This window comes from Lygodium microphyllum, chromosome 24 (assembly GCF_053477565.2).
Source record: "Lygodium microphyllum isolate KBCC chromosome 24, Lygodium_microphyllum_v1.1.10, whole genome shotgun sequence".
NCBI lineage: Eukaryota > Viridiplantae > Streptophyta > Polypodiopsida > Schizaeales > Lygodiaceae > Lygodium > Lygodium microphyllum.
In genome coordinates, this window is record NC_141158.1 from 68,136,786 (window position 1) to 68,142,311 (window position 5,526).

The window sequence follows — 5,526 nt, forward strand, 5'->3', positions numbered from 1 at the left end:
GCATATATTAGGTATATATAGTTTCTCTATATATAGCATCCCTGGTCCCCTCTATATATTCCAACTATGTGTGCTCACTTGATGCACTTCTGCGGTTCCACTTCCGGTGTCTTGTATCTCTCTTCTCTTCTCTCTTCCTCCGTTCCTCACCTCCCTCTCCCACTGTTCAACATGGTATCAGAGCGACGTTTCCTCTCTCTTCTCTCTCATGCCGGGAGCATCCTACGCTGAAGGAGTAGTGTTGCTTCCTCTCTCTCTCTATCATCATCCATCCTCTTTCTCCTCTTTCCTCTCCTTCTCGCCCTCCTTTGCCCCTGACCCCTGCCCTTGCCCCTGCCCCTGCCTACCCTATTCTGCCTCCCCTATCGTGTCGGCGAATATGTGAAGTCATTGCACTTGAGTGTGCGCACAACAGCCAGGATGGGCAGGTTGCGGCAAGGGCAGGGCTGCGAGAGAGGAGAGACCGCTGCCTCCTTGTCTTGTCAGCAAATATGTGAAGTCGCCGCACCCTCCTCTACCCTTGACCCCTGCCCCTGCCCCCTATTCTGCCCCCTCTGTCTTGTCACCATGGCCCGCAGACGACACCTCCCAACGTTGCCACGGCGATGAGGAGGAGGACGATCCCCATCTCAACGAACCCCCCCTCCACCCTTCCCACCAGGACCCCTCCGTCGTTAAGAAGATCCTCGACACCTGGACAGACCTTCGTCCAATGCCGCCACAAGATGGAGAAGATCCGTTGCAAGTACCGTGTCGAGCCCATTGCCACCTTACTCCGAGTTCAAGTCCAGCAAAAGCATTAGGGTTCCCAAGGAAAGAGAGCTTCCAGATCATGAGTCCATCATGAGCTTAGACAAAGATGCAGATGATTCTGACAAACCACCACCAGATCGCTATCGCAACCGATCTCTTGGCCTTCGAGCAGAAGTCTAGGCCTGCCAGCAATGGCTACACCTTACTCAACAACAACGGCACCCACAGTCACAACATCGTCAATGGAACATCAGAGTGTGACGAGAAGGATAGATTGGATGAGGAATCATATGCAGCAGCTATTAGGAAATGCGTAGCCATAGTATAGACTACGAGGCCACAAAGGCTTTCAAGATGGACAGATTCCTCAACCATAGGACTTCTTCAAAGTCTAGCTTGTGGCGTCAACAACCCCTAGTTGACAGCACTCCGCTCTCTGAATTGGTCTCTGTGATCCGTACTTTGGGGGAGCGCTTTCTCATATTAGAAGAGATGAAATTGCAGATGCAGAGAGAGTCTGAGCGATTCCGTCATGATTTAGAGGCCAGGCGTACAAAGATGTTCCTAGAGTCCCAGAAGCAGATTGTTGAGATGTTTGCTTGGGCTCTCAGCAGCAGTAAGAAAACTGATGAGCTCTTGCTGATGATTGTTGGTATTTTGTTCATCATTTGATTATTCTAAATGTTTCTTTCTTCCAGCTGATTTTTGGCTCTTCATGCTATGTTTCTTTCTTCCAGCTGATTTTTGGCTCTTCATGCTACGTTTCATATCATTTCATCTATATTACAGCTAATGTGTTGAAATTATTCCAAGCTTTATTTATAAGAAATGTTTCGAGCTGATGGGATGATATTTCATTTCATTCTTATTCCAGCTGTTGAAATGTTCCAGCTGATGTTTCATTATTATTCCAGCTATTGAGTTATTCTAGCTAATGTTTCATTGTTTCCAATTGTTATTTGTCTATTTTCAGTTGATTCGTCTGTTTAAGCTTATGTTTATTCTACTTGATATTTTATCTATTCTAGCTAAGGAGCTGATGTTGCAACTAATGTTTTTGTCTTGATAATGCTCATCTCATCCATTCTTCTTTCCATTTGCTGGTGGTATGCCAGCTGCTATTTCGTACATTCTAGCTGATGAGCTGATGAAATTTTTATCGTATATTCTAGCTGCTGAGTTGATTTATGACATTGTGATTGTGTTCTAATGTTGATATAACATTTTCTATTAAGCTTTTGATATCACAGATTATGCTGCATAACCGATTATATCCACACTCAAGATAAAGTGATTTCATGGCTCTTTATCTCCTTCGATTCCTTCATCTGTTGTAATTCAAGATTGATGTAGCTCCTTCATTTATCTATAGTAATTCAGGAGTGATGTAGCTCCCTCAATTCCTACAAACAGGCACTTGTATATTCAGGAGTGATTAGATTGATGTAGCTCCTTCATTTATCTATAGTAATTCAGGAGTGATGTAGCTCATTCGATGCCTACAAACAGGCACTTGTATATTCAGGAGTGATTTAGCTCCTTTCAAATTTGTAATAATATATTTTTAATATTAATATAGCAGTAGGGCTATATAGAGCTGTGGGTTTTTCCCTTGAGCCCACAAGGGTTTTTTCATCCACGGTTAGGAACCTTTATTTGAGCGGGGGTATTAGCTATATATAGTTTGTCTATATATAGCATCCCTGGTCCCCCCTATATATTCCAACTATGTGTGCTCACTTGATGCACTTCTGGGGTTCCACTTCCGGTGTCTCGTGTCTCTCTTCTCTTCTCTCTTCCTCCGTTCCTTGTCTCCCTCACGCTATTAGCTATATATAGTTTGTCTATATATAGCATCCGTGGTCCCCTCTATATATTTCAACTATGTGTGCTCGAAGGCTAAGAGACCGGTTGCAATAGCGATCTGGTGGTGGTTGGTCAGAATCATCTGCATCTTAATCAAAGCTCATGGTGGACTCATGATCTTGAAGCTCTCTTTCCTTGGGAACCCTAATGCTTTTGCTGGACTCGAACTCGGAGTAGGGTGGCAATGGGCTCGACACGGTACTTGCGGCGGAGCTTCTTCATCTTGTGGTGGCACTGGATGGAGGTCTGTCCAGGTGTCGGGGATCTTCTTGACGAGGAGGGGGTCCTGGTGGGAAGGGTGGAGAGGGGGGCTCGTCGAGGTGGGCATCATCCTCCTCCTCGTGGCCGTGGCGATGCTAGGAGGTGTCGTCGTCTATGGCCATGGCGACAGGACAGAGGAGGCAGAATAGGGGGCAAGGGCAGGGGTCAGGGACAGAGGAGGGTGCGGCGGCTTCACATATTCGCCGACAAGATAGGGAGGCAATGGTCTCTCATCTCTCGTAGCCCTGCCATTGCTGCAACCTGCCAATTGTGGCTATTGTACGCATGCTTGGGTGCCACAACTTCACATATTCGTTGACAGGACAGGGGAGGCAGAATAGGGCAGGCAGGGGTAGGGGCAGGGGTAGGGGTCAGGGGCAAAGGAGGGCGAGAAGGAGAGGAAAGAGGAGAAAGAGGATGGATGATGATAGAGAGAGAGAGGAAGAAACACTACTCCTTCAGCGTAGGATGCTCTCGGCATGAGAGAGAAGAGAGAGGAAACCTGGCTCTAATACCATGTTGAAGAGTGCACAAGGGAGACGAGAAACGAAGGAAGAGAGAAGAGAAGAGATACAGGAGACACCGGAAGTGGAAAGGAAAGAGAGCTTCCAGATCATGAGTCCACCATGAGCTTAGACGAAGATACAGATGATTCTGACCAACTACCACCAGATCGCTATCGCAACCGCTCTCTTGGCCTTCGAGCACAAGTCCAGGCCTGCCAGCAATAGCTACACCTTCCTCAACAACAACGGCACCCACAGTCAAAACATCGTCAATGGATCATCAGACTTTTACGAGGAGGATAGATTGGATGAGGAATCAGATGCAGCAACTATTAGGAAATGCATTGAAATTTAGTAAGCCATATCCATAAGAGCCACATCGTTTTTGCTGACAGAATACAAGTATTTGGTTTATTTCATGGGCATATTTGCTACTGTCATTTTCTTGTTCCTGGGATCTATGAAGGGGTTCAGTACTAAGCCCCAGCCTTGTAGATACGATCCAAAGTAGGAATGTGCCCCAACTCTCTTTACAACGATTTTCACTATAGTTGCATTTATATTGGGAGCTTTGACCTCCATAGTGTCGGGATTTTTGGGCATGATGATCACAACATATGCGAATGCTCGCACAAATTTGGAAGCCAGAAAAGGGATAAGCAAAGCATTCAAAATCGCCTTCCAATTAAGTTCGGTGATGGGTTTCTTACTTGCTGCTAATGGCCTCATAGTTTTATACATCACTATAAAACTGCTCGAGCTTTATTACAAGGATGATTGGGAGGGCCTTTCTGAGGCCATCACTGGCTATGGGCTTGGAGGCTCATCCGTGGCTCTATTTGGAAGGGTTGGAGGTGGAATCTATACCAAAGCTGCGGATGTTGGAGCAGATCTTGTTGGAAAAGTAGAAAGGAATATCCCAGAGGATGATCCATGAAATCCAGCAGTCATTGCTGACAATATGGGTGATAATGTGGAAGATATTGCTAGAATGGGTTAAGATTTGTTTGGTTCCTTTTCTGAAGCTTCTTGCCCAGCTCTTGTTGTGGCTTACATGTCATCATTTGGCACAAATCATGACTTCACTGCTATGTGCTTCCCTCTACTCATTAGCTCTATGGGCATTATGGTGTGCCTCATCACAACCTTGTTCGCAATTGATGTGTTCGTCGATATCTCAAATCTAAGGGATATTGAACCTACACTGAAGAGACAGTTGCTGATATCCACCATCTTAATGACATTCGGTGCAGCTTTTGTTTTTTGGCTGGCACTACCATCCACGTTTTACATATATGATCCTAACGATGGTGCAAAGATGGTTCAAAATCGAAAACTATTTTTCTGCATTGGAGTAGGGCTTTGAGTAGGGTTGGTAATTAGCTACGTTACAGAGTATTTCACTAGCAATACATATAGACCAGTCGAGGATGTTGCTGATTCTTGCAGGACAAGAACTGCTACCAATGTCATCTTTGGTTTGGCACTTGGCTACAAGTCTGTAATTGTTCCAATATTTTCTATTGCTGTTGCCATCTATGTCAGCCATACCCTAGCAGCTATGTACGAGATTGCAGTTGCTCTTGGAATGCTTTGTACCATTGCCACTTGTCTAGCCATAGATGCATATGGTCCCATAAGTGATAATGTTGGTATCGCAACCGGTCTCTGGATGACCATGATACTTCTTACACATCTCTCCACAAGAAGTAGAGCCGCAGTATAGACTACGAGGCCACGAAGGCTTTTAAGCTGGACAGATTCCTCAACCATAGGACTTCTTCAAAGTCTAGCTTGCGGCATCAACAGCCCCAGTTGACAGCACTCCGCTCTCCGAATTGTTCTCCGCGATCCGCACTTTGGGGGAGTGCTTTCTCATATTAGAAGAGATGAAATTGCAGATGCAGAGAGAGTTTGAGCGATTCCGTGATGATCTGGAGGCCAGGCATACAAAGATGTTCCTAGAGTCCCAGAAGCAGATTGCTGAGATGTTTACTTGGGCTTTGAGCAGCAGTAAGAAAATTGATGAGCTTTTGCTGATGATTGTCGGTATTTTGTTCATCATTTGATTATTCTAAATGTTTCTTTCTTCCAGCTGATTTTTGGCTCTTCATACTACATTTCATATCATTTCATCTAT

General features: G+C 45.3%; 1 pseudogene; it reads left to right on the forward strand.

Moving 5' to 3' along the window:
* Positions 1–3,528: 3,528 nt before the first annotated feature.
* LOC148015202 (pyrophosphate-energized vacuolar membrane proton pump 1 pseudogene) lies at positions 3,529–5,112 on the forward strand (annotated as a pseudogene).
* Positions 5,113–5,526: the final 414 nt, after the last annotated feature.